The sequence below is a fragment of the Priapulus caudatus genome, unplaced genomic scaffold (assembly GCF_000485595.1).
Source record: "Priapulus caudatus unplaced genomic scaffold, Priapulus_caudatus-5.0.1 Scaffold88, whole genome shotgun sequence".
Classification (NCBI taxonomy): domain Eukaryota; kingdom Metazoa; phylum Priapulida; class Priapulimorpha; order Priapulimorphida; family Priapulidae; genus Priapulus; species Priapulus caudatus.
The window spans coordinates 223,360-233,695 of record NW_014577149.1 but is presented as its reverse complement, the minus strand read 5'-3'; the positions used below and the strand labels follow the sequence as shown (position 1 = coordinate 233,695).

Below are 10,336 nucleotides of genomic sequence, written 5' to 3'. Positions count from 1 at the left end.
TTCAATGCGGCGGAGCTCATGATTTCCGCATCCAAAACTGGTCATCAGACTTCTTTCAATAGTCTAGACATAGACTCCAAAAACACATCGTCAGCTTTCTTTTTCTATTTCCTTTTCCTGCTCCCTTCCCTGGAAAAATAACGTGAGCATATTTAATATTATTAAAATTATTAAATATAATATATATATATATAAATAATATAATATATTATTATAAATATAATATTTATTTAATATATATAATTGATATTATATCATATATTGATTGATATGATATGGCTGGTTAAATTTGTTGTGCAACCAGACTCAAAGATTCTGCATCATTGACAAGAAAAGTTATAAGATAATAAATATCTACCTTTGGTGCTAGTGACACTTCTTCCTTTTTCTGCAGTTATTTCTTTTTCATTGGATTTAGGGGTGCTGCTGGCTGTAGGTAACTGTATGCCTGAAACATTTTTGTCTCCTTTAGTTTTATTGCTGATGATTATGACTGCATACTTAAAATCATCTTAATCATATCTACTACTCAATATCTTTTAAATTTACGGGATACTTCAAAGAAAGACTCACCTGAACAACCTGGTGTTGGTTCTGAATAATAATGACAGGTACAGTAATTCGCCATCAGCTGCAGATTCCACATCACTATTAACTACAATGACAAAACACAAAATACATCAAGGAGAAAATAATTTTACACATTTGGACGCCTATTTTGTTCTGGGCAAAATGGGGAAAACCCCAGTATTAGGCCTACTAGTTACTACCATAGTCGTTGGCTCAAACCATGATCAAAAATTTCTAGTTGTGTAAAATTCCTAACATCCGAAACGCCCGTGTCTGTGGCTGTACACATCGTGCCTGCTGGCTGGGCGGTGTTATTGATTGAAGTACGTGGGAGGGGGAGTGCACCGATTGTGTCAGTCGCGTGGGGGCGTGTAGGGGTGGGCACCGCTGGTATGAGAGAGCGACAGCAAAACTCGTTCATGGAGTTGAGAAAAAAGCTGTAAAATTACGATTTTACATGTAAATACTGTAATATGATATGCACTGAACTAAAAATGTGCCTTGACGGCTCTAGATTGCAAGTAAATTTTGGATAAGTAAAACCAAAATTCGGACAAGTAAAAATTGCTTCTTGTTGCCCGACAGTTTATTCAAATTGATCTATTGTGTAACTACAATACGTGTACTTACTATCCCTTAAATCCTCTTCCTCTTCATTGGATTGGTCATCCTCACTACTGCCTCAGCCGATGACGATTCAGCAACGCTGGTGTGGATGCAACATGCAAGGACGCCTTCCAATACTTCGTCCAGATCAATTAAACAGGGGCGGCGCCACGGTTTTCAAAGTGGGGGGGCCCAATTGAGAGAATGAAGCGACCATGCCGGGGGCTGAGTTATTCGGGCGCGAAGCGCCCCGAGCGGGGAGCCAGGCGACCGAGCGGGGGTGGGTTGTGGGAGGGGGATCCCCTCCCACGGCAGGGAGCTTTTTCAATTTGCACTGAAATGGAGGCGATCTGGTGCACATCGAAGGTGAAAATTTCAATTTTTAAATGGAAGAAAAACGGAAATAAAAGGAACTATATAAAAATATATACATTAAAACTAACGCTCATAGGGTCTATGTTCCCCCAGGTTACTGCCGGAACGTACCATGGGTACGGTCCGGTATACGGCTCTGCGTTATGCAGCGTGCGTTAGGCTCTGCGTGCTGCGCGTACTTTTATATTGGGGGGGGGGGTCGTTTTTCAATGTTGGCAATTTGCTCGGCAGGGCCGTGTACAGGATTTGTACCAGGGGTGGGTCTAACCGTACCAAAGTTGCGAGCACGCGAGGGGGGGTCTGGGGGCGCTTACCCAGAAAATTTTTCAAATTAGACCCCCTCAGATGCGTTTTCTGGAGCGAGGCAAGGGGGGTGCCGGACTGCCCTGGAACCCCCCCCCTCCTGTACGACCCCTGCTCGGGGCGCGAAGCGACAGGTCGAAGGACCAAAGCCGGGGGGAATCGAGCGGGGTGAGGGTGTAGGGAGCGTGGGTGTCACCCTCCGCACACGATGGATGATTTTTGCAATTATTACACTAAAATGGAGCGACCTGAATAGTGAAATTCTTGCAAATTTAAAAAAAAAAATTTCTTGCTTGGGGGGAGGGTGGGCTCGAGGGGGGGGGTTCGTTTCGTAATCCCCGAACCCGCCCTGGGCTACGGGCCTGCCATACTGCAAGTACCGCGCGTACTGATATTGCCGACCCTCGCATCGACCTCCGAGCATGCAGGATCAGGCCCCGGAAGTCGCACGGTATTGCGGGGGTAAATACGGCCGCCTTGTACATGCTCTGTTTGCCTAGTAGAGTAAGGCTAGAGGGACTTTTCGTCAAAACTTATGTAATTTTGCAGTAGGCCAGATGAAAATGTGATCAAGACAGTCTCTTTCGCTCTTCCCCCTTCCTCTCCGTCCCTTATTCCCTCTTTCTTTTCTTGCATTTCGTTTCCGATCATACAAATACCTATGAGACATATATTTTTTCTGCGCAAAAAAAGTGGGGGGGCCCGGGCCCCCCCCGCCCCGCCCGTACGCGCGCGCCCCTGGTTATAAGTAGCTGCACGTTGTTCGCGCGCTCTTCCCGATCTGTTGTTGTTATCAACAACTTTTCTTGTACGTGTTTCTTAATCTCTTGAGGCGATTACTCACTTGCCAGAATAGATTTTATGATCCCTCGCATTGCCAGTTTTTCTACGATGTCTTGATAGACTACTCGATTTCTCGATGTCCCCGTTAGTTGTTCCTGAATAAAATCAGTTTTCCAGATCTCCAAGAGCGACGTTCTCCTCGTGTAACCATAGTTCTGCTCTTTGTTTGGCCATTTATATATTTATACTAGTATATTAGTGAAAATACTGAAATGTGTAGATCGAAACTGTTGTTTATTGTGACTATAGGCCAATGCCGTTAGGTGTGGTCAGAACTTTGACTAACAAAAGCTCTACCTTTAAGAACATTGTAAAAACAATGTATAAAATTTCTACGATTAGATTTAGATGGAGCCCCTTTAGTTATACATTTTGTTTTTTTTTACATTGCCATTGTGTTTTCGTGTTGTGACGTACTAATTCCGACCCGAGTCGCGCGTTCACACGACAAAATGAAAACCAGGACTCGACTTCGTTTTCGACCGAGTCGTTTTCGTACCGAGAAAACGTCCGTGTGAACGCTCGTCCGGGTCCCGGGACCATTTGACACGGGTCGTTTTCGACCCGAATTCCTTCGCTCCGTGTGAACGCGGGCTGTGTGAAAATGCCACACAAAATTGGGACCCGTGTGAAATATTATGTTGCGACGCAATCCTGCCATGGGAACGCAGCTGAACGCCGACTGGATCAAGAATCTTCAATAGATATCGTATAGTATCGTATAGTTCGTAGAAACTATTTCGTAATTACGAGAAACTATTTCGTAATTTCGAGATACTATTTTCGTAATTTCGAGATAAAAATATTTTTTTGTGGCACTAAAATGCTGCCGTATGTGTGTTGATAAAATAACGAACAATTTTTCAGGGAAAATTTGACTGAAAAGGAAAATTACGGAGGGCAGGGCAGGGCAGGAGGGGGGAGCCCGGGTCGCGGCACGGCTCGGATATGGAATAGATAGACTATTAATATATATAGATATATAATATATCTATTGATAGACTTCTGATATGATGCATGCAACGCGCTCACGCGGCCGTCAACTCATGTGCTGCTGCAACCACACGATGTGGATCTATCCGGCGAAGGAGAGAAGTGGGTGACCGTGAGTGTGACAATTCTCAATTTTAAGTCGTCTTTTTCCGCCTTCACGGAAGCAAGCAGTGGCAAGTCTGTGAAAATTGATTGATATGTTTGATATTCTGCATCTTGTCTTCATTCCTTTAATAAAACTGCGGGAAAACAACGTCAATTATTAAATTCTGGGGCTGGTAGCGCAGGGGTTTTTCCTTCAAGTTTCTCAGGCGGGGGTTAGGATGTCCTGTAGAGCACGGTCAGCGAAGATCTTGAGGAGGGCTTGTGGTTGACTGCTATAATGAGGTCCTCGCAACCCAAGACGAAATACCTTGCCTTGTCTAGAGAGTCGGCTACTGCAAGTCTTCACCTTCCACTGGAGCATAGCGTGTCTCAGCAGCATGGGTGAACTGCTGCCAACGGAGTTATCTTCCAGCCTGAGTTGCAGCAGAAAGCGTTAATAATTTTTGCAGCCACAGTGTTTCTGCAGGAGCCAGAAGCCGATGCCATTCTTGACCAGTCTGTTGCAAGGCAAGTGGGTTTGCTGGGATTGAAGATTCTTCCCAGCAAACACGGAACATTCTCGTAACATTCGCTGGAGGTTCTGTTTGGTTACATTAGCCAAAAATATTCTAAGAAGTTGAACATTCCATATCGTTATCATTCATTGGTTTTTACTTGGTGAGAGAGTTATGTTCTTGGAGTGTTTCTCGTAACATTCGCTGGAGGTTCTAGTGTGGTTACATTTAGCCAAAAATATTCTAAGAACATTCCCATGTCGTTATGCATTCATTGGTTTTACATGGTGAGAGAGTTATGTTCTTGGAATGTTCGGAAACGTTAACCGTCCTCGGATGGGTTCGAAACTCCTAATTGCCGTTTTGTGATGTTGCAAACTATAGCACAGGTATCAAATGTATTTTTTGTCGCAGTGGCTACCGGGACGGTAGCCGTATCTTAATGTCTTGTGGCTACGGGTACGGTAGTCCATTTGCGCATGCATCGCTTTCCCACAAAATAATGTCGTTCACTAGCTATTAATTAATTTCCAGCTATTAATTAATTATTTTAATTATTAATTAATTAATTAATTAGCTAGCCTACACTAGTTGTTTGGATTGATTGTCCAGTTCAGAAACAGTTCAGTTCAGTTTGTTATGAAGGCCAACGTTATACGCCATAGATTAATTATCTTTTTTAGACGCTATATATATACGACTCGAGTCGCTTTATAGTTAGTGTTAAGGTTAGGGATAGGATAGTTATACTGTTTTATCCTGCCCACGGAGTTGCCAACGGAGGTCATGTAATCTGGTCTTGTGTGTGTGTGTGTGGGTGCTGTGTGTGTGTGTGTAGCCACGCGCGATCGATAGCGCGTCGAGTCAGCGAGTGGCGAGTCAGCAGCAGCCACCAGTGAGCGGCGAAGTCGCAGCATGCGCTGAGATCAGGTCCGCAGGCCCACGCGATCAGGCACTCACACGCTGTAGCTAGCTCTCTCCAGCAGTTAAGAGTATGCACTCTCGTCGAGTTCCCCGTCTGTATGGTAACTGGAGACAGGAGAGAGAAGAAAATGAACAAAAGAAGAGACAGGAGAGAGAAAGGGAAAGGAAGGATGCAAGAGATCATGAATTTCGTATGTTTAGCATGTTAGCTGAAACTTTACGTTCAAGACAGCCTTCTGCACAACAGCCACAACACCAGTATTATTCTTCACAGCAGGAAGATGAATTATCCTTCTATAAACTATAAACTAACATTTTGTGAATGATTTGTTCACCTTAAAAATGAATGACGCTGCTGTTTATTGCGTGTGACGTTGCTGTCACACGCCGCACACTAGTAAACCCGAGTTTACGCACATCGTATCGACAAAGCTTAGCATAGCTAATTTGTGCATACAGTAAAACTCGCATAAGTCGACACTTTTCGGACCAGCATTTTTGTGTCGACTTACGATTTTTGTGTCGGCACAAATATGCGCGTCCCAAGTGTCGACTTATGCGAGTTTTACTGTATTTACAAGCGGTGTTCTTCAAAATAGTCTCTTAAAGCATCACGGACACAAACAGCACGACGAGTTGCTGGGGTGTTCAGATTGTTTCTCTGTGCATCACATTCTCCAGCTTCATTTATAAAAAGTTCACCGTTGAATCCCTCGCGGAATGTTTCACAGATATTATGTAAAGTACAGCATGTTGCAATTAATGTTGGAATATTATCCAAATGACAGTCTACCCGTTTCAGTAGAATTCGCCATTGTCTTTTGAGTCGCCAAAACGCATTTTCGACTACTGCCCGTGCACGACTCAGGCGATAGTTAAAGTGTTTCTCGGCCCGATTAGTTTTCGTATTAACAGGATACGGCTTCATAAGCCAAGGTAGCAAAGGGTAAGCAGGATCTCCGAGAATTAATGGAGGGATATCAACATTATTAATAGTTTGTTTCAGATTTTCAACAAGGATGCCCTGTTCTTCTTTGCGATAAAATGATGATATTCCTAGTATTCTCGCGTCATGAACACTGCCAGGCCACCCAACATTTAAGTCAATAAACATGTAGTTCGGGTCGACAACTGCCTGGATGTTCAAACTGTGCCAACCCTTTCGATTAAAATAATCATTCGGATTGTTCTGTGGCGACAAAATTGGTGTATGCGACCCATCCACTGCTCGAACACTTTCGGAAACCCCCAATTGTCCTCGAAAATCCGCATGGTTTCTTTAAGCCTGGCATCGCGCAGAATACAAACAAACTCCGGGAAAAGATCTTCTTGTATTACAAGGCAGACTTCATTGACAATCTGACACACGGTATTTTTTTTCCGACTCCAAAGATGTGACCTAGACTTCTGTATTCAATAGAAGTTGCTAAACGCCACAGTGTTATGGCAATCCTCTTTTCCACGATAATAGCTTTTCGCATATTAGTGTCTCTTCTACCAATTCTGTCCTTCAGTCGATAGCATAGGTACTGAAATTATATAATGAATTTATTAATTTATTAGTTTAATAGCGTTTCGCCTATTGGTGTCTGTTCTACCAATTCTGTCTTTCAGTCGATTGTACTGAAATTATATAATTGTATATGTATATGTATATGTATATGTATACGTATATGTATACGTATATGTATATGTATATATAGAGCCTTATATGTAGGCCCCTATAGTGCGCTACATCGAGCGAAAACCCCCGCTCACACGCGCCAGTCGTCTGCAACGAATGCAGGCGTTCACACGCCGCCGATATATGCAGATGAGACGATGTTTCTCAACACATTAAACACTTCATGCTGAATAATAACAGGACTTCGTAACAAGATACGGACCTCTCTGCATTGTGCGAAAACAACGCGAAATCTACTCGATTGCTATAGGTACCGTTTTATAATTTATAACATATAGCGCGACGAATGTACGCCAGTGAAATATTCGGGGAATTATAGCCAAGCCCATAATTAAACAATGATGCAACTGACAAACGCATGCAGACTACATGTGCGGGCAAATTTCGATGCGTTTGCAAAAATTTACTCTTAACACGTGCGTCGTGATTCTCCGTAACTAACTCTCGCGCGGCAATTAAAAACGAGAAATCGTTTCAAGAGATGTCAAAAGAGAGAACTCATCACGTCATGCTTCCCCGTATACGCGTGTACGCATGTTCACGCAAAGAAGCAAAATATGTAGTCGGGAAACCACAACTACACAGGTGAATTCACTAGTTTATAGTAAAGCTGTTAAAACTCAAGAATGACGCAATAAGGCAGAAATAACGCACAATGATATTTAATCTATGTAATCAATATTTGAATCCCAAGGTTCTCTCTCCGAACCAATTCAAACAATAACGCTTCTAACACAAATCACTATAGCCGCACAACTATACTCGACCGGTAGATCATGCTGTCGACTCTCTACTTGCTAAACTAATCTATTTTCCTTCTTCCTGAAATCGACACGCGCTCTCGCTTTTATATGTGAGCTCCCGGAACAGGTTGTCTCTGCTTCCTTCACGTGACGTAGTTTTCCCACATCATCGCCGAATACGGTAACTACACGAGCAAGCATCTTCCCCGCGCTTCGCTCCTTGGCTAAAATATAAACTGCGCAGTTTGTCTCAAATGACAGAATACACGTAGCCTGTGGCCGGGTTATTTTTGACCAGATGCGTCATTTTTGCCAACGTGGCACAGACACGTATGCGAGCAATCGGCAAACGCCATTCGCTGATACTCTGCGTAGAGACCCGTGCTCTAGAAATGTTCAGCCAGTTTCGCCCTCTCGTGTTACTCCGTCTAACCAGCTATCATATCATTCACTACTATAGCAATTCCAAGCATTGCTAGTGTCACGTGCAGCTACATTCGTGAAAACTGCATGCTTACAATAATACGCGAATAACGCGCGCGCACGCACAGAGCGCGATGCGCGGCGTAAATAAAAACAAGCGGTCGTAATGCAACGTGAATAAATCACGAAGCGAGGCCGCAATATAAGGCATCGCGCGTCGTTACGGGTCGCCGCTCGCTCGCTGCGCCTATATTGTATCAATAAATCACAGCGCGCCCGCAATAATCACCCCAAGGGAATGCAGCAGGTTTGCGCTCCGACCGCAGCGACACCGTGCGGCTGTTGACGCACACTAATATACAGCAATGCCACAGCGGTAATCGGCATCGTCTGCTGTCCCTCGCTCCTGCGATCAACAAGCTGTACAATTTTAATAAGTCGGTGGATATAGCTCAGATGTGCCTGACTGCTGGAGCACTGACGTGGAAACGTGATGTGGGGGGGCATTGCACAGAGTGAGAGTAGAGAGAGGGGGAGAGTGAGGGAGGGAGAAAAGAAGAGAGAGCGGTAGGGAGGGAGAGAGAAAGGGGGAGTGAGAGAGGATGGAAATAGAAACAGAGAGAGATAGAGAGGGGCATGGGGGATGGTGCCACTGAATTACCATGCGAGTAGGCGAGAGGCGACGGACAGGTCGGCTTCGATTTACGATATTTCCTAGCACGCGGCCGTGTTATCCCATCGCGTTGCATTACGTAAAATTGGCGCTCGACGTTACGTAATGGCGTTTGACGTTACAACGCCGTACATATTTCGTGGGGCGTCAGCTATTGAACGCACGATTCTTCTTAGTTTAAGGAATTCGTCACTCTATCATGCTCCCCATATGTCGCGGGGGCGATAGATCTCGTACATGCGTACATATTCGCACGCGCTACAATGTTTAAGCGGTGTCAGAGTGTAGCTATATTTTGTTGCCGGTGTGAAAGCCTAGCGCGCAACCCCTGGCCATGAAAATTCTGCTCTTCCTGGAAAGTGCGACTCCCATACCGCTCAGAAGCTGCGGGTGAGACGTCCCGCGGCAATGTATAGCTCTCCACACGGATTAAAGTAAGGGAAATGCAGCGTGCAGCTGTCCGTGAGAAGTGGAGTGATTATTCGATAGTGGCCGGTGCACTTGCTCTAACGCCAGGAACTCGGCAAATCCAACATCACAAAGCACACGGAAGTCTACGCTCTCAGTTGTCGCTTTGAAAATAACTGCCGTGTCTCACAGTCGGAATGCTACCCGTGTAGGTAGTGCGCATGGGTAGTGATTAATCCCTGATTTCTGTAATGTAGTACGCATCAGAACAGTCAACGAGGCGTCGACCTAGGGAAACCTTCCACCCTTTCATTGTAAAAATTTACAAGAAAGGGTATGCAGCGAACTGTATTTCAGAGCAAACGACTCGCGAAAACAGATCTGAGTGGGAACGCACAACTTGTGCATGCATACAACTCGCCCCCTCCCCCTACATACACTTGTAGTGTTAGGTTTTCTGCAAACATTATAAATGCTGCTCAGATAACATCAGAGGCTAATAATGACAATTTTTTTATTTTTTCCTTTTTTTCATTTTTTGGTGTTGTCATTATTAAACCCCGACAACGTCTACTGAAAACTAGCGGTGCGATATAATACCGATAAAACGGCTCCCAAAGCAACGCCATCTACAGGCAGTCTCGAATTACAAACAGACGAACACGCTTAAGTAACTTACGTATACGCACTAACGTACGCACATCATGTGTACGCATATAATGTTGAGTTCGACCTACTCGCTTACGCAAGAGTTTGCGGCCTTGCATGCTATTATGGATACACGCATGTATTCACTCAACCTATTGTAATGCTTATCGTAATTTAGAATTGCACGACCCTCTATCATCGAGAACGATGACTGCGTGTCATAAAACCAACAAAAAATGAACTACGAATCGGCGGATGTCATACAAGGCTCCAACAAAGGCCGCCACTTCGATAGATTTAATTAAGTTTCGCGTCAGCAGTGTTTGTCAATCAATTGTGATTATATACGAGAGGCCCTTAAATGCGGGAATTTAGAACGTAAAGCCGTTAAGTTTTACTAGACAGCAGCTGCTGCTGCGCACGATATTTCTCTGCGCAAACGCATGCGGCCTGACTGATAACTCGGCTGATATTCATTATAACCGCTGATTAACGGCTTGTGATTATTATTATTATTATTATTATCGTTATTATTATTATTATC

At 44.2% G+C, this 10,336-nt stretch overlaps 1 long non-coding RNA gene across 1 annotated transcript; it reads right to left on the bottom strand.

Moving 5' to 3' along the window:
- Window positions 1-40: 40 nt before the first annotated feature.
- On the bottom strand, window positions 41-646 carry LOC106804808. Its single transcript, XR_001393364.1, has 3 exons — window positions 574-646; window positions 359-448; window positions 41-129 (listed from the first exon to the last, which is right to left on the bottom strand). It is a non-coding gene; the product is annotated as an uncharacterized LOC106804808 (long non-coding RNA).
- Window positions 647-10,336: the final 9,690 nt, after the last annotated feature.